Source organism: Lissotriton helveticus, chromosome 12, assembly GCF_964261635.1.
Source record: "Lissotriton helveticus chromosome 12, aLisHel1.1, whole genome shotgun sequence".
NCBI classification, from domain to species: Eukaryota; Metazoa; Chordata; class Amphibia; order Caudata; family Salamandridae; genus Lissotriton; species Lissotriton helveticus.
In genome coordinates, this window is record NC_136073.1 from 18,098,803 (window position 1) to 18,123,251 (window position 24,449).

The window sequence follows — 24,449 nt, forward strand, 5'->3', positions numbered from 1 at the left end:
CTCTTATTGGGCTCTTGGCAGCATGCCTAATTTGCTGTCTTTCTTACGCCCCGTGCGTCGCTTTCTCTCAACGTCATGGAGGTGTGAGCAGAAATATCTCGCGGGGGCTGTGAAACCAGATCTTTGCTGCCTCAGCAACGCTCCCCACAACATTCACAGGAACTGGATGGTCTCAAGGTAAAGGTGCGCGAGTTCATTTACGCTCGCAAACGGATGGCGAAAATGGAATCTCTTGAAAGAAATCGGGAAAGTTCAAATTTACACAAGGACTTAAGTCGTTGTGTAACACCTGTGGTTCTTGTGGGAATGATGGATGTTGTGTAGGAAAGAAACAAAGCAATGTACTTCCAGCCCAACGTAAATATGTGCATTGGACAGCGGATGTGGTGGAGGTTGGAAACTCAACAGGGTTTGAGGTTTTACATCAAACTTGTTAGTGTTTGCCGTCTCAGGCTCAAGTAATGCTCCTAGGGCGAGGGCTACACGGCGGCTGATAGGTATCCGACCGACAGCAGCCTTTGGCCCATCTTACTCCACCCAGTACCTGTGGTGAGCTGTCCTTGTGGACAGATGTCATAGGATTGCCTCCGAGAGCTCATGTACAATGATAGCTTCTTCCTCCTTCTTAGGCGTTGGGAGACCCTATGCTTTCACTCCTAGAGCTCAGTCAGCCATTGGACTGGTTACAGCTCCATACACCCCTGTCCTTGTGTGCGCCTGGTGGATTGTTAACAAAAGGTGTGCTGATAACGTCACTACGATATACACTATGCTAACAGCATATACTTGAACCCTCCAGCTCACACGCTGGGCTGTTAACACTTTTGAATGTGCTGGTGGCGCGGCGGGCAGCCTTTACAAATCACATAACCGAAGTCTTCTGGATCCCCAAATCTATTGTTTACAGTTTACAATGCATTAGCAGTGTTGAGGATAGAGCTTACGCCTGAGCCTCCTGGATCCCTGGCTACATAGTTTACACTTTACAATGCACCGTCAGTGTTGAGGGTCGAGTTTACTAACCGTAAACTCCTGAGTCTTCTGAATCTTCGGTTACATTGTTTACACTTTACAATGCACTGTCAGTGTTGAGGGTCGAGTTTACTAACAGTAAACTCCTGAGTCTTCTGAATCCTCGGTTACATAGTTTACACTTTACAATGCACCGTCAGCGTTGAGGGTCAAGTTCACTAACCGTATACTCCTGAGTCTTCTGGATCCTTGGCTACATAGTTTGCACTTTACAATGCGCCTGCACTGTTCGGGGTAAAATGTACTAACTGTATACACCTAATACTTCTGGATCCCCAGCTACATAGTTTACAGTTTACAATGCACCGGCAGTGTTCGGGTAGAGCTTACTAATTGTATATGCCTGAGCCTCCTGGATCCCCGGCTACATAGTTTACACTTTACAATGCACCGTCAGTGTTGAGGGTCGAGTTTACTAACAATATACTGAGTCTTCTGGATCCTTGGCTACATAGTTTACACTTTACAATGCACCTGCACTGTTCGGGGTAAAATGTACTAACTGTATACACCTAATCCTTCTGGATCCCCAGCTACATAGTTTACAGTTTACAATGCACCGGCAGTGTTCGGGGTAGAGTTTACTAACAGTATACACCTGAGCCTTCTGGATCCCCGGCTACATAGTTTACACTTTGCAATGCACCGTCAGTGTTCGGAGTAGAGTTTCCTAACTGTATACACCTGAGCCTTCTGGATCCCCGGCTACATAGTTTTTTACAATGCGCCGTCAGCATTGAGGGTCGAGTTTACTAACTGTATACTCCCGAGTCTTCAGGATTTTTGGCTAAATAGTTTACACTTTACAATGCACCTGCAGTGTTCGGGTAGAATTTACTAACAGTATACACCTGAGCCTTCTAGATCCCCAGATACATAATTTACACTTTGCAATGCACCGTCAGTGTTTGGGATAGAGTTTACAAACAGTATATGCCTGAGCCTTCAATATCCCAGCTACATACTTTACAATGCACCCGCAGTGTTCGGGGTAGAGTTTACTAACAGTATACACCTGAGCCTTCTGGATCCCCGGCTACATAGTTTACACTTTGCAATGCACTGTCAGTGTTCAGGGTAAAGTTTACTAACATTATACGCCTGAGCCTTCTGGAAATCCCGGCTACATAGTTTACACTTTACAATGCACTAGCAGTGTTCGGGGTAGAGTTTACTAATTTTATAGGCCTGAGCCTTCTGGATCCCCTGCTAAATAGTTTACAATTTACAATACACCGGCACCGGTAGTGCTCAGGGTAAAGTTTACTGATAGTATACGCCTGAGCCTTCTGGTTCGCCGGCTACATAGTTTACACTTTACAATGCACCGGCAGTGTTCGGGGTAGAGTTTACGAACAGTATACGCCTGAGCCTTCTGTATCCCCGGCTACATAGTTTACACTTTGCAATGCACCGTCAGTGCTCAGGGTAAAGTTTACTGATAGTATACGCCTGAGCCTTCTGGTTCGCCAGTTGCACTGTTTACAGTTTACAATGCACCAGCAGTGCTCGGGGTAGAGTTTACTAATAGTATACGCCCGAGCCTTAAGCATCGCCTGCTGTGTAGTTTACACTTTACAACGTCCCAGTTGTAATAAGGATGGAGTTTGCTAGTGTCTCACTCCTGACCCTTCATCTCCCTCGCAGTATTGTTTACCGTGGTCAGACCTTCGCCGCCACCCTCTAGACCACCCTACTAGCCTTGTGGAGAAGCCACAGTTTCACACCATTTCCTGGAAGTCTGCAGAGTGGTGCTATGCTGGACACATCCTCCCCCTGCACAAACTCCTTGGAAAGCCACAAAGGTTTTCCTTTGCAGCCGTGATGGTTTTTTCAAAACACCACAAGTATAGTAAAGTTCACAAAGCTTTTAAAACATTAAGCAATGCCTGAAAGTAAATCTTCCAGCTGGAGAATTCCCTTGCACAAACGTTTTTGTGGCAAAATATTTCGCCAGTCTTTTCTTTTTTGCTTGAATTGTTACCCCTGGGTGAAGTTTGTCACTATTACAAGGCAGCCGCTTACATTTGAACAATGTTCTGTTGTCTGTTGTGTCATTTCCGCAGGGGGTCCTGGCGCTGTGGCCGCAGCTGTATGGGCCGAGACAGGGTAGGGGCTTCGGGGAGAGCCGAGGAGTCCAGCTGGGTGGGCCTTATGGAGGGGCTTTGAAAGTGACCCCGCCCCAGGCTTTCTTTAGATGCATTTTGAATAATATCCACCTGGATTGCTCTGCTTGATTAGAGACTGCCGGCAGGTGCCCCAGTGTTTCGGGGAAATTACCTTTTAATGCACTTAGGGGAAACATCCTTTACAACGCAACTTTTACCACGCAGTGCCTTTACGATGCAACTTTTACAACGCAAACCATTACAACGCATTGAGCTGGGGGGCCCTCTAGGATAGGGAATAGGTTTAATTTACTGTCCAACACCTTCCCTACTATCCACGGGGACTGGAGTTGGAATAGTAAATTAAACTATTAACTATCCAGCGCCCCAAAGCACTATGCGTTGTAAAGATATTCGTTGTAAATACCGCGTTGTAAAGGCATGCGATGTAAAAGTATGCGTGGTAACGTCATACATCCGCACTTAGTGGGATTGACAGGGTGGTATGAACCAGTTCAGCCCCTTTAGAGGTCCCAGAAGCCTCCCCTTCACGTGTGAGGCTCAGCTCGAGTCTGGAAAGCAGCAGGTCATGGGAGGGCTGACGGGAAGCTTCTTAATGTTCGCAAAGCTCCACCTGGACAACTTTGAACCCTCACCAACGACAAGAACTCTATGACAGCGGTAGAGTGCAAAACAAAAACAAAAAAGAAATGAAAATTACACGAATGTTTAGATGGAAAAAAGCTGCATTGTTAATTTTTAGGGATTTAATTAAAAAAAAAGGCCAATCTCTTTCTTGGGGGGCTATGTGTTATTTAACTATGAGTTTTTATATTGCACCTACCAGGCTCAAGAGAATCCGAGCGCCTTACAAGATACAGCATAACAATGATAAGACCAAGACAAGACAACACGCCCACTGTGGAAATTACGGGTAGCGCAGCTACATCATGGGAGCACGTGATTATTTATATATACACACTTATACACTAAATTATGATGTCGGAGAACCTCCTTCTCTGCTCAGTCAGCTGACCCTGGAAGCTGGGGGGGGCGGGGGGGGGGGTTACAAAGTGTGGTTTGGAGCCAGGGTCTTCTAATGTGACGTCATAACTTGAGCAACTGTTGGAGTGATAACCGCAGGCAATGAGGCTTTTATAGGACTTAAGGATAAAATATTATGTCAAGTCCATTTAACAAACGCTTCAAACCTTTAATAGGTTGCAAACCCAATTTTATAATGTTTAAAGAAACGTGCTCAAAATTCTAAGCTTGGAAAAAAAACTACAAGCATCTATATAAATAATTTCCTGCTTAAAAATATTGTTCAATAAATGTTGAAGTTATAAGGGTTTAGTAACGTTTATTATTCTATATTTCCTAGAAAATCGTTAAAGAACGACTCAAACCTGTGGCTGCGGCATGGCTCATGGGTGACTGGGTGGGCACCGGCGGAGGGTGGTGCACGAGTCATAATTTTTATTTATTTCTAAAAACACTCCCATTCCTGCCCGGTTCCGCTTCTCTGCTCTCGTCTTCCAGGAACCAGAAGCACAGGGCTCCCGCGCTCCCCGCAGCCAATCACCGCTGCAATGCCGAGTTGTGATTGGCCTGAGCGCCGTGACACGGCGCTCAGCCAGGGACTGGATAGGTGGCATATTCTCCACACAGGGGGAATGCACCCTGCATGGAGAACAGGGAAAGTGCGCATGATTGGCGGGCCGACCAAACAGACATTGCGCACTTAGGAGTGTTCTACCACTCCTCCCCTCCTCTGCAGCCTCGTCCCACCCTGCCCGTCAAGCAAGCTGCCGCAGCAGGAGGACACAATAAAAGTATAATAACATTAGTTATTATCATTTGAGTTGTTCCTTTCTTTTACTGCTGCAGAGTAGTGAGGAGATGCCCCTCCGTCTTAGCGGAGGAGCCGTCACTGCCTCAAACTCTGATTTTTCCACAATTTAACTATCACCTCAAATTGTCCGGTAGAGGGGGGTGTACAAATGGTGCAACTTGACCAACTTGTAAACATTTTCCGGTTGTTAGCCAGAGTGGTCAGTGCCACTTCTCTGGGATCCACCACCCCGTGTTTGTCCTCCACGTCCCTGCACTGTTTAGTGCCTATGGTACCCAGAATGACAGTCCACGTGGATTGCCTCTCACCATCCCTGGCTACCGCATCCTTGCACAATGCCGCTCTACAAGGATCATACGGGTTCTTTTGTAGCACGTGGGGCAAGGAAGAAGCCAGAACAAAAAAAGATCCCATCCCACTTTATACTATATCCAGGATGGCATCGCTTAAGTCCTGTAACTGATAGAATAAGTCATTTATTCACACTCATTTCAAGTATGAGTTTATCAAATCAAACTGAATTCAGTTTTATCAGCTAAGAAATCACTCAAAAGTTAGTAATTTTTGCCCTGATAAAATAGATTCATTTGCCGAAACTCTTATTAGGAGAAACGATCAACATTTGAGGCCCTTCTTCAGCTCGTCCTCGATCTGGATTCAAACCGGCTTCAGACTGTAACACTTCTGCACAAACCGGTGTGATGCGGTTCGTGGCCTCTTGTTTGTCAGAGCGAGTTACTGAAATCAAACTGAAACAGGTCAGCTCTGATATCACCTGTGGCTTTCGTTCTGTTTTTCTTACAGCGCAGCTAGCCTTCTTTGCAACTTTCTCTTTCCTTCTTTACTCTTCCCTTCCTTCTTTTCTGTTCCTCCTTCCTTTCAGTTGACTTTTTAGGTCTCACCTAGGCAGTGCGCATGCGCTGCTCTAGGAGATGACCTTTTGGAATTGGTCTGCACTTTTCATAAACTCATGCATGCCAGGGCATCCACCTTGCCGGAGCGAGCAGCGGCGCACAGGGGCCATCTGTTTGTAATTATCGTGGCCGCGCTTGTTGTTGAACAGGGCTCCAGCCGCCTCAAAGCAGAGCCAGGCCTCAGAGCAGGGGGCACTGCGGCTGTGCCTGCCCTGCTCCTCGCAGCTGCTCCACCTAATTTAACTTCATGGACCCTGGGAATATATGATAAGTAATTAAGAGGACTGGCTCTGATTTTCACAGGGCTAGTTTTGCTTTCCTTTTTGTTTCTCTTCGCTCGCTCTTCCACCCCCACCTCATTCTTGAGGCTCTCTCAGGCAGTTCCACATAACGATTCCTGAATTCCTTTTGCTGCTCAGCTAAGCTGTGTTTCAGGACGACAGCTTCCAGGGCACTGAATCACAACCCTCCCAAGGCAGGGAAGCGATCACTTCTCCTTCAGTATAGTCATACAAGCCAGGCTGCAAATGCAATTCGGAAAAGTTCACACCTTCTTCTGGTTGAAAAGACCTGTGAAGAACTTGTTTCTGCAGAGGCAGATAAACATATTTTTAGTTAATTACCAAGGCAATCTGCGCTATGTATAGGATGTGGGCTGGCGGTGGTGAACGCTTTTACTTTAAAGCGGGGTTTCCATAAGGATGGATGTGCAAGCGCTTATCGGCTAAATTACCCCCACAGAAGCCTCTTTAACATGCTGCGAAACGGGCACCAAAGCTGTAAAGCGACTGAGCAATACTAAGGGTCCAAGCTCATCAATCAAGGCAGACAGTAATTCTCTAACAGCCCCACTGGAGCAAATACGGTGGGAAAACTTTCACTGACTTAAACAATCATTGGCAAATTCTGCTTGTTTACTTAGCCACTATCCCCTACACCGCACATATGCCTCGGTTCTCCCTGCCATCCAGTTCACAGCAAGTTTACTGAACTGACACACTGGCTCTGATCCTCTACTTTCAATTAACCTTGTGGGCTACAGTCAGGGCTTTAAGTGGGATGGAAAAACTGATACAACTGGTAACATTACACCTACAAGTCCGCACTATTGGCTTTGTCAACGATGCCCGACGCATTAAGAGTTAGGAAACAGTGAGAAGTAAGTGATGAAGGGTTGAAGCTACAGGCTGTTGGTTCACACTGCAGAGGTGTGTGGGAAGGATGTCTAGCAAAATCTGCATTTACTTTGATTTCAGGAATATGAAACACAATGTAGTTGCGGATCATCACCTCCTCTCAAACAAACAGAGGGGCAACACTCCTGAAAAGGCAGCAGTATTTTCAACTGAATTAATCATCCACATACCATCATGTCACGCTCTTTCTAAACTCATGAAAGTACCTAGCACTGATTACTTCTGTGGGTAATTTGGCAGGACACTAAATAACCTGCTGTCAGGCAGCAGAATTTCAAAAAGCCATGTATAACCTGTTTGGAATCTCCCAGGAATGGAATGTTGTTGAGAAGATACTCCGGTGTATGTTTACCTGGCAATTTACCAAGGCAGAAATAGATAGTTAAAAGGAAGGAAAACAAATGTCAGAAAATGTATTTTCAGTACTTTTAGACAGATCTCAAAAGGTAGAGGTGCCAAGACCAATGGCTTATCTAAAGAAAGCAACCACGGAGCATTTTTTGTCAAATTTAGGAAAATATATTTAGTACACATTTTGAAAAGTTTGCCATTTCCACCACAAACAGGAGGAAGTGAAGGAAGGGTGCTATGTTTGTACAGATGAATTGCACTAGGGAATTTAAAGAACTATCCCCCAGATACATGAAGCCCCCACTCTGCAAATCCTAAAAAATACCGATTCACTATCCAGAATTAGCAGAATGGGATGCATCACCAAAATCGCTAAATAACTGCGATTCGCAACCGGCCACAATCGCCATATGCGAATTTGCCAAAATCGCTATGAAATCGCAGATTCGGCTGTTTCCCAACCCCAAATTGCGATTTCGCAAATACCGAAACTGCAAATAATGATCTCGCAGATTGCGAGATCGCAAAAACGGGAAGTCGCATTTTGAGCACAATGATGACGTCACTACCAGGAAGTAGCCTGGTCCATGCTTTATTTGGATCACAGAGCTGGATAGAGGAGGAGGCTGAGCACTGAGCTCCAAGAGACACACCCGGCAGTCCCAATACAGGATACACATTGATATCAGAATGTCCCAGGAAGCTGCAGGACCCAGTGAAACAGCCAGGAAGCGCAAAATCAAGTTCTCTGAAAAAGAACTGGAGTACTTGATAGAGGGAGTCAGCAGGGAGCATGACCAGATGTTTGGGAAGCTGTCCCGGAAGGTGCCAGAGGCTACCAAAAGGCGCATCTGGCTGCGCATCAAGGCCAAGGTCAACGCCGTTGGAGTCACGCACTGGTCAATCGATGACCTCAAAAAGAGGTGGTACGACCTCAGAGGCCGTGCCAAGGAGCACATTGTAGAGAGACTGGCCACGGGACGAGGAGACTCCACAGTCCCTGCGAACACACCAATGGGGGACTTAGTGGAGGACACCATCAACCCTGCAGCCTGAGTGGGGGAGTCACTCAACTGGACACCTGCCGTGCCACACACCAATCACAAGGTAACAACCATGCAACTGCGACCCCATCCCCTAACAATGCCCATGACCCCAGAGAAAGCCATATTTGTAACCCCAGTAATGCAGTCCCTGCCCTTCCCAAACGCCCAATTGCATTGTGGGACCTGTAGTGTGACAATGTGCCCTGATAGCCACACACAGTCAGAATAGTCAAGTGAAACATACCCCTAAAGCCAGTCAGGGCTACATGCTACATCTCAGGTGCCTGAGTCATATCATTATTCATGCACTCATTCACATCACAGGTGCTGCAGATGCTGAGACGTCTGATAGCGAGACACTCCACATCGTGGAGACTCCAGATCAGACGGAGGGAGAGAGCCAAACAGCACCAGCAGCTGGACCAGCACATGCACCAGCACCTGGACCAGCACCATCCCAAACACACAGGGCCACCCCTACAGCCATAGGAGGAGCACAACCTCACCAGTCGTCACACATGGCAGTGGAGCAGATCCCACCACCACCCAGGAGGCAGACCCGACACACAGCCACTGTGCCGTCCCAGGCAAGTAGCAGGTTGAGGCAGCAGCGCTCTGTGGCCACCCCAGCAGACATGGAGCAACAGGCACATAACCTAGGCCTTGGTATTGAGGCTCGGATGCTTGCTGTGCACCACAAGCAGGCACAGCACATGGCAGCAATGCAGCTGCAGCTCTACAAAACTGCACGCAACATTAATCAACTCACTGAGAGTGTGCAGGAGCTAACCGCAGCTGTCAAGGAGAGCAACCAACTGATGGTGGCGCAGCAGGACATCACACGCAGACGCCACCGCCAGCTGCTGACACGGCTATCTGCCTACACCCGCTCAAACCACCTTATTGGGAACGCCACTTCCCAGCTGTCGCGCAGGTCACTGGCCATGCAGATACAGATGGTACAATGCTGCGAAGATGTTGCAAGGGCCCTGGAGCAGGTCACCACCGCTGTGGAGAACCAACAGGCGTCCGGCCATGGCCATGCAAGGGGGGGATGATGCCAGTGAGGGCACATCTAGCCTCAGCAGCCTGTCTGTGCCGGTGCAACCTGAAAGGCGCCGCAGTTCCCGGCCCAAGGCTGCATCACGGCAGGACACTCCCAACATGGAGGTTGAGGCGACAGGGTGCGTCCGGCAGGAGGCACTAGTGACTGAACATTTCCGGCAGTGCCATGGTGAGGTAACCACGCACGCCTGCTCAGGATACAAGAGCCTGTATGACTCAATACAGTATCACAAATGTTTGCAGATTTAAAGCACGTCGAGAGCTTGTGAACTAAACAAAAGAAAAAGAACAGAATCGACTCTTTAACATGCCAAATGTCCGCTCTATCACATTTCTGGTGTGTATATGCGCAGCATTGTAACCGCCGTTCCTGTGGTGTAGCAGGGTTGAGGTATGAGGTGAGGAGGTATTCACGGAGGCCGTAGGCGCTGTCACCTGAAGGTAGGAGCAGAGGGTCAGTGCCTGTTATGCACAGCAACATGGTCTTAACATACTGTATGTGGGCATGTGTACTTACATAGGAGATGTCCCTCGCCAAATTCACTCCTGGCCAAGCGGGTGTGTATGCCGCTGTGCCGGAAGATGAATGAATCATGCGTGCTCCCCGGGTATTGGGCCACAATGTCTGTGATGATGGTCTTCGCATTGCAGACCATCTGGATGTTGAGGGAGTGGTATGACTTGCGGTTCCGGTACATGTATTAGGTCTCTGCGGGTGGACAGATGTGAATGTGGGTGCAGTCGATGCAGCCAATTACATGGGGGAAATGGGCAGTGTGATAAAAGTCCAGTTTTGTTTGGTTTAAGTCCTGTTGGGTTGTTGGGAAGGTGATATAGTGGTGTATCCGGCTCAGCATGGCGTCCAGGAAAGTCTGTAGGCAGCGTGACATTGTGCTCTGTGATATACCCCCTGCACATGCGACTATCCCCTGAAAGCTGCCGGAGGCCAGGAGGTGCAGGCAGCACTGGACCTGGACATGGGTGGGCACGGCATTGGTCCTCCGTGTTGGGTGCTGCATCAGGGGGTCAAGGTCTCTGATGAGCTTCTTTATCATTGCCCCATTGAGCCTGTATTTTGAGTAGATCTCCTCTTCAGTCTGGCCCAGGAGTGTACTCCGCAGCCGGAAGATGCGATCCTGGATCCTGCGTCGGTTCTGGGCTGCAGCCTGGAGCCTCAGCCGCCTTGCCACGATGTAGAGACACAGCATTACCAAGGCAAGATAGCTCAATTCAGTCACTCCTGAACCTTCCGCCAGTTAAAGGACATCACAAATGCGGAAATTGCATTTCCTGCAATAGTACCATTGAAGGAACTATTTTCTACTATGGGCACAAACAAATCAAGCACGAGATATTCACCAACTGTAATACCAGCAACGTTATTTATTGTGCCACTTGCCCCTGCGGACTTGCATATGTAGGCAAAACAAGCCAACCTATTAAAACAAGGATATCACAACATCGCTCCAGAATTCGATGCGAAAAAGAAAATGCACCCATGGTTTCTCACTTCATTGAAAAACAACATGGACCAGACGACCTGAAATGGACTGTGGTGAAACAAGTGAAAGGCAAAAACGTAGCCGACAACCTGTCCAAGCAGGAAGCCAAGACTATCATGTACCTAGATACTGTCAACCACGGACTAAATGAATTAGCGGAAATTTCCAGCTTTATGTGCTAAACACAACACATAATCTCAGCGCGCAGACCGATTGCTTCCACTGCAGCCAATAGCGTCCCGATCACTTAGCAACAGGACCACGTGTATATGACGCGATAATCCAGCCCTATCAGGAGCGTCAAGACAACACTGCCGGAGAATGAACCAATGTCAGAACCGCTCTCATCTCCGACTAGGATGTAAGAATCCATGCCTGACAAACACTGTGCAAAACTCCTCCAACGTGAGCCGAGAAAGAAGCAACACGCCAGAGGAAGGTAGCGCCGGGAATGTGATGTACCCCTGCTCCTTCATATTGCGGAGAAATCGTCCCGCAACTACGACGCTGTAGCGCTGATAAAGAACTCTTCAGACAACTGCAGGTACGAGACGCCGTAGTCCACCATTAACATAGCGAGGCAGAATTCTACCCTCGAAATTAACTACCGAGTGCACAAGCCCCACGCCAGCCGCACTACAGACGAGGCTAATCACAGCACTTGTTCCAATGCAGCCTAATCAAGGGGCCATATTTTCACCTAAGAGAAACCCACAAGACCCAGCTTTCCCACACGGAGGTCTGAACTCTTTTTCTCTGCTTCTTTTTCACAGCACAAAATAAACAAAAAAAGACTGCAGTCATACAGCTTCACCACACTGACGTGTGAGGAACCATCTTCTCGTCTTCTGTAAGCCAACTGTACTCATCGGATGCAGTATCGACTTTTCCCACCCTTGGGTACGTAAGTCTTTTTAAATTGAGATAACCACTATCTGTAAACCTTACTTACAAGCACTGTATTTGGTCCTATACACTTTATACCCAACCACTAAAACATGTTCCCAAAACTTTTTCTGTAGGTGCAACTCGATGCTCCTCATCACCTACTAAGAGCCCTGATGAAGACCTTTATAAAGTTCCCTTCCTGTCAAGATTTTCTCTAAGGTCGAAACGCGTAGGCTCAACTTTGGTGCCAGGAGGAATATATGCCATATGATCCAACCAAACCATTGGGACATATAGTGAGAGATGCATCTCACCATTAGGCATTAAATAACTTTTGGAATATATGACTTTCCCTGGCACGCCACAGGACAATTAACTTTCCCCACTGAGGGACAAACCAATAACATCCCCCTGGGATATCAATATAATCTCCTTTAGATTTACAGTAGGACCCTTGAAATACCATTTGTAAATAAGATACTGTTGATACATGAACTCACCTTTCTTTCTTTTATTTGTGGATTGTTTATATTTGAATTTATTAAGTTTTTCCACCAATTTTGTCACTGTGTTTGTTTCACGTTGATCAAATTTAATAGCCAGTAAGCTATTTTTGCCAATATCGAATGTATTTTTTGATGTAAGGAGACAATCAAAATTGAGTTGTTCACACCCAATGTGTACCCATTTGAACCTTTTAAAAAATGTGCTAAAAAACAAGACCATTCACTGTCAATAAATAGGACGTGAATAGAAAATAACTTGTGTAATCCATGGTGTCAGAGGCTTTGTTCATTTTACAATACGATGTAGAGACCTGGCATTGTGACTTTCCTCATGCTCCTACTGAGTCTCCGTAAGTGTGTTTGATTTTCCCAACACCTGTTTCTTGTTTGCCTTTTTGTTTTTCTTTCACCAATTGGACTTCATGTTTACCACCTGGTTTTGCTTATCCTTAAATTGCGACTCGTTTTCAGTGAATTAGGGTATTTTCACAATTTGCGATTAATGATGAATGGGAATAGCGATTTATTAGCGAATTCGCAATTTAATTGCGAATTCGCCACTGATTTCCCAAAAAAATTGGGTAATTGCTGTTAAGGAATCGCAATGGGGGTTATCAAATGGTTTCGCGGTTCTTTGCTTTGCGAATTCGCTATTTGCTGCTTTTGTACTTGATGCATTGCGGGAGCGGAAATTGCAATCGCTGTTTCGCAGCGATTGCAATTTTGCTTGATGCATCTATGCCTAAAACATTTGAGACCCTCCATATATCATTTTTTTTTTTAGTAAAATACTTGTCATTAATGAATGGATGCACATGCTTATGGCTTTGGTGTATCTTAAAGCTGAGAAAAAATGGCACAAAAAGCATCCAATTTGTTTTTCAAGTTCTTAATAGAGCACAATCTTGGTCTACAATCAACAAGCATTGGCATAGCCAATAGGTCTTGCTTTTGGGACCTTATGAGTAATTAGTTATGCAGCACAATATCCTTGGTGCAACAACATCAACCGTTGCATGGCAAAACACTTATAAGGTCCCAAAGGCGAGACCTATTGGCTATGTCATTGCTTGTTCCGTGTTTGTCCCTTACTTCCTTTATTTCCTCCTTCATTCGGTCTTTCCCTCCTTTATTTATGGGCTTTGTCGTTCTCTTCCTCCTTGTTAATTCTCACACTTTCTCTTAATTTGCCCCACTCATTTGTGTTTTTCTTGATGTTTTGTCCTGCGGTCTCTTTCAGGGTTGCCATCTCGGACTCCTTTGTCGCACCGACCTCTCGTCCTAGTCCTGCTGCTCTATAGCAGCTCCTTCATGAGCTTTTCTCAAAATATTTCAAGGTCCGATCGAAGGCGAGGAGGCCGCACACTGCAATTACATCACTCCTTGGACAGAACGATAGGAAAACAGCTGATGCACAATGTCATGTCCTGATGGTGGGGCAATCGGCACATCAAACACAGGACAGCGGGTTAGTGTGTAAACACTTCTTTATTATATGTATCGGAGCGAGTCTTGGCACGTCCGTCCTCTGGTCAGTCCTGGGCTTCTGTCCACTTCCTGTTCCCAACAGGATGTGGTGTCCAGTGACCTGGTCACTGCCCTTATGACCCACAGGGTCCTAGTGCCCTACGGTCAGTCGTCGCCCTAAGGTCAGGTCACTACACACAACACCCAAGATTGCTTGCGCCAAGGAGTAACACACTGTGCTGGGGTAAATGAAGGGTTAAGCAGCCTTCCATGGCACTGGCAGAATGTATTTCCCCAACAACAGCAGTGCTTGGATTGGCAGGTTACTGAGTGCTGTAAATGCACGGGTACTGAGTTTATCAATGTCTGCTTCACAACGGGTGAGCTCCTTGCCTTGAGGGTCAAGTGCTAATGGCAGTGATTTAGTTGGGAAGAAAAAGGTTGTCTGGGGAGGGTGTTTCTGGTGTTTCTGAAAGAGGCATGTCCAAAGAAGCATCAATACAAATCCTCTCCAAGAAAAGTGGCTTATGCAGTTAAGGGTGTGGCTTAAATCATCAAAAACAGACCTATAACAAAAAAAAAAAACCACTGTGCCTTGGTGGCCTTTTGCCAAGAAATACCTAAGATGCACTTCTGGAGTGGTGTGGCTCACTGGTTAGAGGCGGCAGACCGGGAAGCAGAGAACGGCCCGGGACCAGGGTTCAATTCCCGACGCGGCAGGGTCGTGGACCAGGGTCAGCGGACTCGATAATTCTCGCCTCGGTGCCTACTCTAACCAGGGATCACACTAGGCAACTCTGGCCATTAAGCTTGCCTCATCTCTACAACGGCCCCCCACAGACGCCGGGGATGCCTGGTTTCACCTTGGAGATACTGAGAAGGGGCCATCTCATAGGGAAAGCCAGGACGGGTTCCCCAGCGGTCTTCAGCGCCGGGACGCTTACGGGCAGCTGTGCGCTTTACAAGTCCCACACATTTACATTTACAAACCCCCTTTTTCAAAACCGAGAAAAAGACTTGCTGAGTCTAGTGCCGATTTGCAAGGTGTAGTGTTGTGAGACTGTGTGCTTGGACATTTGCGGTGTTGGACTGACGCAACAGAGGAAGTACATAACTTGCTCGGAGGTGTTTAGATGTGATTGTTAATGGTTATGACATATTCATTCAGCTGTGTGTCATTGTCTGCTGAGGAATAAAGAGGTACAATCCGGAGCTCGGTTTGCACACTCATTTGCATGCTTCTGGGCTGGGAGGAGACTACAACTGCTGACGAGTGCAGGATATGTGCACCAAAGAAACGACTGTTCTCCCTGGAAGTTTGCAATGTTGCAGCAAACCCCTTGTGTGTGCCACTTGCGCCTAATTTGAAGAGATGATTCAAAAAGGGGGGTGGTGATGGACAGAGTATCTGAATTAAGCGGAACACTCCTACCCAGTCAAAAGATCAGGGCTTGATCCATCACCGTTTTTTAGCTCACTGCATTATCCAATTTGAAGAGAAGCATTTCGAAGCTTTGCTCCATCCCAAAAATGGCCATCGAAGAAGTTGAAGGTGCTGAAGAGGAGCAGAGTTGAAAAACCTGCCAAAAAGTCATTGCTAAAGCCAAAAGAAAAGATCCTGTGCAACGCCATAACACAGAGTCACCATCGATACATGGCGATGGCGAACTCAAAAAAATGTACAAGATGAACTGTTCATGAGCAAAGAGGGTGTCGTATAGAGAGGCTCGAGGAGTGTCATACCTGAGAGCCCAAGACAACAGGCCATTGAACGAGTTCATGAAGGACATTGTAGCCCTTCATGTGGTCAGTTTTGAGTGGGCATAGTGCCTCTGCAGCATTTAAGACCCCTCGTTCGTGGCCACAAGGGCAGCGGGTCATTGGCGGTATGTTGTTGGCACCCACCCGTTTCCATTAATCGGTTTCTAACTTCTCTAGCTATGACAAGTCGAAACGTTTGGTTTATCATCGGCCTTCATCAGGTTTGTAGGACTCAAACACAATCTGAAGCTCTTCATAGAACTTCATGGGATTTTCACTAGTAAATGCCTCTTATTTTTGTCAGGGTACTTAGGGGACCAAGGGACATGAGTTAACGCTTCCTCTCATGCAGATCTTGGGTACAGTCTCGCGGGAAAAGGACATCCTTGGGACTATCATGATCGACGTCACTAGTTCAGGAAGTCTATCAGTCATTCCAAGGGTTTCTAACCAGTTCTCTCATTGGCTCGCAGTATGCTTTAGACTATACTGGGTTATAGTTGGGTTACGAGTCCTACTGGGTGGATGTCTAGTATCGGTCTGAAAAGGTGCTGAGCGAGCCCTACGGAGAGCGGGTATGCAGCTAGAGTCCATCTCTTGTCATACGAGTGCTGAGCTGGTCTATAGTGTTCGCTGCCAGCGACTTGAACGCGTGCTGTGCCTGCATGTGCATTGTGTTTGCTGGCACCCCTCCCACTGGCCAATCGGCTACACGGCCCTGTTTACCAGGTGCTGCTGGTGCACCACAAGCTTCTGTGGACAATCTCAAGATACCCCTGGAGGAGGGGGCGAGGTGGTACGGATGCTGGTTCTAGGCTTGACCCTCCACGCGGTACGTTGGAGCTTGAGCATCACACGGGTCTCTTCCATCTCACGCATTTGAGACTCCTGTTTACATTTGTTTACTTCCTGGTACCAGTTTAGGGAGACCTGCCTTTGCTCTGCATGTGTCGTAAGGACCTTTCTGTATCTTTTCTACGTTGTTTAAGTGTTTTAAGTCAAAGGTACCTTCCTCTGGAGAGGACTTCTGCCCATCCTCACAGGTGAGACCAGCCCAATGACCAATACGTCTCTCTGTAGTTGTACCGGATGGGTGGTACAACACGTGGGCGGAGTCCCTGTGTTGCTGGGGGTTGCTCTTCTTCTCCGTTTCCTCTTTTCCAAACAGGAAATGAAGAGTCTACCAAGCTTGTGCGCAGCTCATCCTCTGGAAGGGGTGGGATACAAGGGGCAAAGGGCCATATGTATCAAGATACCCATTTGCCATTCTCAAATAGCGATTTTTAAGAAATCGCTATTTGAGAATCGCAAATGGGTATGTATGTACAAAATCGCATTTTGTCAGCGATTTCTTAAAATTCCTTAATTGCGATTACCAAATTGCGAATCGCAAATAAGGAATACTTTCCCATTCATTTCTATGGGCCAGGAGGCCCATAGGAATGAATGGGAAATTATTCTCAATTTGCGATTCGCAAATTGAGAATAATTTCAAGGGTGCAGGGGTGTCCAAAGGACACCCTGTTGCACCCCTGAAATATGCATGGGTGCACATGTGGCGCACATACATGCCCCAAGGGCATGTATGTGCGTCACATGGCACTTTGAAAAATGCACAAATGTGCATTTTTCAAGGAATTTGCAACTTACCACCAACTAGAAGTTGGTGGTAATTTGCGAAAATGTGCATTTTTTCAAGGAATTCTCAAATTACCACCAACTAGAAGTTGGTGGTACTTTGCGATTCCTTAAGGACATTTTGCAAATTTTTTTTGCTTCATACATTGCATTTAAGGAATCACAAAATTTGCGATTCATTAAATGCAATTGCAAAATAAGGAATCGCAAATTTTGCGATTCCTTATTTTGCACCAGATTTTGCTTAATACATACCATGTAGCAAATTCGCTTTCGCAAAGGCCGAAATTCTGCGAATTTCGGCCTTTGCGAATTTGCTTGATACATATGGCCCAAAATAGCTTATGTGAGATTAACGGCTCTTTCCCCTCCTTGTGAAGAGAGACAGAAAAGTGATATTTGCACTTGTACGCTGACCCCTCCTTGCTGTCTAAAGCATGTGGAGGCTCTAAGAGCATCTGCTGTGGCAGGATCAGTGATTCTCATTCATTCACACAAGCATTCTCCAGGGTCTGTTCTAGGGTCCTGGCACTCCTGCTCTCCTCTTTGCAGCACTTTGATACCACCACGAGCTCCGCACCGTAGATAGTGTCCACTCTTCTCTCGCCTAAGGAGTTCGCTGAGCCGCCTGAAACAGGCTTTGCCCTGTTGTCACCAGCACAGTTGACAATCTCTAGTCATCTTACAAAAACAATGACTAAACCTGCTCAGACTTCACAATTCTTCAAATACTTCGAACCGGCTAATGCTGTCTGACCTGACTGGCGCGTCTAATGCAGAACCTTTATCCTTACCAGCCCCCCTCTCCCCAACTTCGGCGCCCGTCAATCAAAAAAGATTTATAAAGCGCACAGCTACTCAGAGTGTCCCAGCACTAGGCAGGTGAGTTGACAACAAGTACCAGAGCCAGCCTACTGATGAGCCAATGGAACCAACCAGGTCTTAAGACTGTGTCTGAAACCAAGTTCATCCTTCATTGCCCATCAATTCAAGGGGAGACATTCCATGCCGCGGCCTCAAGAAAGGAGCAAGAAGTGCCACCCCATCTTTTCCTCTAGATTTGCGAAACCACGGCCAACACCGCGCTAGAGGTGTGAAGGGTTTTTACAGGACAATATGGAGAAGCCTATTGGCTAAATAAAGAGGGGCAACCTGATAGAAGGCTCTATGAGCCAATGTGAGGCGGTTAAACCATAGCCTCTCTCTGATCTGCAGCCAATGACGCTCCTTAAGGTGCTGACGAGGCGGGCCAGTCTGAGGACTTTTAATAATGGCTGTGCCGCTACATTCTGTACCAGTTAACGTCTCTTTAGCTGGTGTGCCAGAAGTCCCAAGTAGAGAGAACTGGCATAATCAAGCCGGGAAGTAACGAAGGCATGAAGAACCGTCTTCTGATACTGTATCGGAAGAAAATGCAGACATTTCTTTACAGACTTTAGAAGTCCAAAACAGGAACCCACCGCACCCGCCACCTGGGGCCAAAGGGAGCTTGATTGTCAAACGTAACCCCTAGATTTCACAATATAGCAGCTGGAGCAGGGACTTGGCTGTGCCATCCTAGGTAGGGGAGGAGAGCCTAATAATAAGATCTCTGTTTTGCTATCTTTGCAAGGAAAAATATTGTACCACATCCAACGGAAAACGGCGATCAAACGGGTCTTAAACCTGCTGAAGGCATTGAGGGAACTCCTGTCGAGAGTAAGGAGGATCTGAGTATCATTGGCATAAGACACAATCTGGATGCCGAAAGAGAATATGAAATATATATATATATATATATATATATATATATATATATATATATATATATATATATATATATATATATATAAAATATATGATCAAGGCCGCATGTCTGGCGGCCGAAACGCGTCATTTGGACATCTGATGCTATAATTAAACACTCTTAAGCACTAAGTCTTGCCTGAGGAGTCTGTTTCCTGGTTCGGCACCGCTGTGAAGGTTGGTCACACTGCTGGGACTTATATGTTTCATATATATATCTATATCCAACACTGAACTTTAGTGGTTTTGGATCAGAAACAAACGGTGCCATCTAAACCGATTGACTTCTGTCAAACAAAAAAGAATGAGTCAATGCAGATCGTGCTACGCCTATATTTTATAGATGTTGAAGGACAATGGAGCCCGACACCATATCAAAGGCAGTGGATAAGTCAAGGAGTATCAGCGTGACTGGTTTCCCTTGCTCTACAGCCAGCTTGATGGTGTCAGTAACCTCCATTAAGGTGGACTCTGTACTCAAACAGGGGCGGAAACCTGACTCAGACGGGTGCAACAGCTGGCCATGTTCCAAGAAGGTAGACGATTGGTGATTGATAAGCTTCTCCAGTATCTTCAAGAAGGCAGGCAATAAGGAGATAGGCCTAAAGGTGGGAAGAATGGATCTGTCTGCAGATGGCTTTTGAGGTCTCGCTGAGTCAGCGCGCATGCACTGCTCGGAGAGACATTTAGAAGCTGCTTTGGGAAATGCTCAAAAGCGGAGACCAGCTTGCTAGAACGCACACCTTGCGTGTTTTAGCACGTCATCGCGATCACTTTCGCTTTCACAGCGATCGTGATCGCGATGACTTTCGTTGCCAATGCTTGTTCCTGTTGTAATTTGTTCATTCTCCCCACTTCAGGTCCCCTAATGGAGAAGACTGGTTACTACTGTCTGCATCCAAAGGCTGTAGGCGTCCTGCAGCCTGACTTGTGCTGACTCTACCTCCTGTCTCGGGCCAGCTGACCTGCAGCGCTGCAGCTCTCTGACTGCCTCTTTCCAGCACAACCACGGGACCGTGCTGCCCAATGCTTCAAGGGTAGCCCTTCCTTTGTTGTTGCGCCTCTCACAACAGCCCCTGCCCCTCCGCCACCACAGAGCGCATCTCATGGTCGCGCTTTCACTTTCAGGGCCGCGCGGCCGTGTCTCTTGCACAAAATATCACTCCTCAGGGTTCACCCCTTCACAGCATCATGGTAACAGATTTCGACAAATGGTGGTGCCGATAACCTTATTAGGAGTTTACGGATTTGCTTTCGAAGGCCTGCCCAACGCATGGCTTGTCAGTTCTTAATTGGAGAATAATTGCTGGGGCCCAATTTAGTTTTCCTCAGAGTCCGCTGACGGCGCTTTCGAAGGTCGTGCTGTCAAATACCAAGGCTGCCGAGTCTTCATTCTACACACAGTATTCTTCTTCATTCCACCACAGGCACCCCAACGCCCCTACCTCTTCACCTCACTAGCTACTGGTATCGCCTCCTCCTTTCCCCTCTGTGTGTCTTTCATTATCTTGCCCTGGGTCAAAGTCTGCTCATTGTGGGAGTGTGTACTTTAACATTCCATGCTTTGACTACTCAGTACATGTGTTAATGTGTTTTTCAGTGCGCTTCTGTGTGCATGCATTACTTAACCGGGCATTGGCATCAGATTGGGTTTATTAATTTGAGATGTTTGATTACAAAAAGTCCTATTTTTGGTGAAGCCATCATGTAGCTGGGCAACTCGTTTTCACCAGTGTCCAACACAAGTTTTAAAAAATGGCTTCCTTAATCACTCGTATCAAATTCAGTCGAGTCCAACATCTGGGGAAGCAGCCCCCTGGGCTAGTAGTGGCATACAAAGCTGTGCTCATTTGCACCGTGTTATTGCTCCGAGTCGGTGGCAGAAACCGGTCTCGACGTTTAACCCGATGACCTCATTGGTGAGCGCGCCTTTCTTTCAGGGACTGATGATCCCTCCGCGGCCCTCACTTTGTTTGCAGTGCTGTTCTGCATGCCTGCTGCCCTGACTTGAAAGCGACAGAGTATTTGAGGGTGGAGTGGCTGTCTTAGTGACTTGTTTAATGTCTCACGATACCATTGTATTAGTTTTTGGGTTTAAGTAAAAACAAAATTACAGTACCAGGAAAAATAACTACCATGAAATTCACTCCACCGAGGTTACCATACTAATTAAACTTAGAAAGATACAGAAAAAGCATAACTACACTCAGATGCGACCTAGTGGTTAATGTGCTAACTTTGAAACCAGGGAACTTGTGATGGAATTCTCCTATTTTTCCTTTGAGGAATGGGCCAAATTGAAGCAATATTCTTTTTCCAGACAAAATGATAGTACAATGTCTTTTCTCACAGTTAGAATGTGTGTGTGTGTTGTAAAAACATCTGCCTTCTCCCCGTTGCGCACCTTTTGCAGCAATTAGCACACTGAATCGGCCTGTTCAATTAAGTCCCCGTCTAATGAAACGCATTAGTAGAAAGTACACAATTGGAATCAGCCTTACTGTTGGCAGTTCTGCAAACCACGTTCGTGCCCGCACTCTCTTCCTTTTATTAGTAAGTGTCATAACTCTGGTATTTACTGTGGAATGTGCGTGGGAATCTTAAGATTTTGTATTTGGAATGCAGTCCTACAGAAATTGGAGACAAAATAAGTGTGTAACTTAATCCCACGTGCTATGTACAACAAAGTTGTTGCAAGCTTTTGCACTTTTCAGAAATGTTAAGAAGAAGCGGGTTTCCATCTAAAATAATCACAGCAAAGTATTAACAAGCATTGGCATAGCCAATAGGTCTTGCCTTTGGGACCTTATAAGTATTTAATTGTGCAGCACAATATCCTTGGTGCAACATTAACTGTTGCATGGGTAAACACTTATAAGGCCCCAAAGGCGAGACCTGCTGGCCTTGCCAATGCTTGTTTAGCAAAAGGTATCAGTTTTGGCCTGTTTCCAGCAGCTCAGTACAGTTGCAGACTGAATTGAACCATTTAAAAGAAAGTGTAAGATCTGATTAATGGCCTTAAGACTGCCAGTCAGAATGGGGCAGGCATGGGTCATCTGTTGAACCTGATTCGCATGCTTTCAAGGTCTGTTCAGACTCCTTCAGGGAAATGGGAGCGAACTCTTGAAGAGAACCAAGAACCTCTTGAAGAAATATCTGGTCTGAACCAAAACAAATTTTTGAAAACAAAAATCAATAGCCTGTGAGTCACAGAATTGAGACACAAGAGGTCCCCACTCCACCCAGTGAGAATAAAAGCTAAAATGCACATGAACACACAGAACTACTTTTTCAGGGTTTTTCTACATAGGCACCAATAAGAGATTGATTGGCCGAAACGTGTCCTCAGAAACCATTACCAGTGCAGTCTGGACCTGTGAGACCGATCACACTCGACGTTCAAAATATTATAAAAATAAACCGGAACTAATTGAAACCACATACACGTGCAGAATATACGCCGCCGGGCCCCAGGGTTGTCGGCTGAAGGGCTGTGTTGTTTGACTCTATAGGTACTGATAGATAACTGCAAATGTCGCGGCCGGCCCATGGGGTTGTAGGCCTAATGCTGTGTTTTATTTTTATTTTGGAGAGTGTAAAATAAAGGTCTTAAAAAAAAATATATATATATATATATATATATATATGACGCTCACAGAAACCTTATCATGCGATAAGATGAAAAGCAGCACTCCGGCAGTATACTAGACACAGCGTTTATTGACAGCAAAAAACAAACGTTTCGGCGGTTGCCTTCCTCGGTGTTTTCTCACCGGTACCATGCAGTTCAAAACTTTAAATGCACTTTTGCCAGAATGGTAAACAACAACAAGGGACTTGCCCTTCCTAGCACCACAGTGGGCGCCATCTTGAAGTGGGTTATATACTCCCGAAAATCGGACTTTTCAAGACAGAAGGGTCACAAAAGCGATAAAGCCGTGGATCGGCTAGTGTCCCTAACAGTATGAGTACCTACTGGCAAACAAACTTTTTAGCATATACAACTACAAAGTAGTGTTCAGCATATTTCATAACATGACTATCAAAGTTAATTTCATTTCATCTTTCCAAAATTAATAATTATACTTGAGATTGCAAGCTACGAAATACCCCACATGCAATGAAGGCCGTCCTGCCACCGAAACAACAGAATAAAGAACACAAATCCAAGAGGCAAAGAAAAAATTACAGCAAAACATAGTACAATTCCTGGTCAAATTTTCAACTAAGAAACTAGAGCGGAAAGAGAAGGTGAAAAAGGTCTATACAATATCAGTTTCAAACACAGATGAAATCTTCGTTCAGCAGGTAAACAGAGTAAATACTCAAATCATGAAGACCCCTAGGTTCAATAATGAGTGGCAATATATCTATCAAAGTCGAGGCTTAATGCAATAAGTAGGTGTATATATATATATATATATATATATATATATATATATATATATATATATATATATATATATATATATATATATTTCAGAACAACAGCGCGGCCCTTCCGGGATCCTCTCTCCCCAGCCAGGTGGCGTCTCAAAGTTCGGCGGACCACGCCGACCGAAAAACAATTATTTTCCACAGTTCTGCTTACAAGCAAGGAGACGCACTCAGGAATACTCAGCATAAATTTATTTGCCCAGTTAACACGCTACGCGTTTCGACAATGAATCTTGTCTTGATCACACGTGATTACCCCTATGGGTCACAACATAATATACACTTTGTCGGTTATTTCATGGACATAGAGGAAGTCCCCTTGCATTGTTATTTTCACTGTTACAAGGCGCCTCCATCTTGGAGTGGTAACCATCCTTCATCTTTACAATGAGATTATCATTTCCAAATACCATTGATTCTCGATACCATTTACATGCATTGTCAGAGAACTCGTTATGATAAGTAAGGTAAAAACCCCAATTATTATCACCATCGCGATATTTGTATATGAACTGTTAATAACACAGCCCCGAGGAACCACCATCTTGGAATGGTTTGAGTTAGTATTGACTGTACTACATTGCTTGTATTTAGGCAACACAGTATATTTCCTCATTTTTATACATTTTTATACATTTTCTCATTTTGTCAGGTCTAGATTTCTTTCGGACTAGTGCCCCGGTTGGCCCACAAAATGAATTAACCAAGGATTAGGTCTCAAAATAAGAGCGCCCCATGTTTCCTCACTTTTGGTTCGGTCTAGTGCCCGATTTAACATCTGTCCCGTGGAGACTCATCCCATGGCAGAGGGTACCCTTCGTGCATACTCCCGATTCAGTGTACAATGTTTATAACCCATAATACGGTGCAAAATCAATAAAGTGAAGATATACTTTCA

The 24,449-nt window shown here is 45.9% G+C and overlaps 1 protein-coding gene across 1 annotated transcript in view; it reads left to right on the forward strand.

The window, feature by feature from the left end:
• The window catches only part of B3GNT3 (UDP-GlcNAc:betaGal beta-1,3-N-acetylglucosaminyltransferase 3), a 169,011-nt gene that overhangs the window by 127,429 nt on the left and 17,133 nt on the right, over window positions 1-24,449 (forward strand). The gene's annotated exons all lie outside the window — the stretch shown is intronic.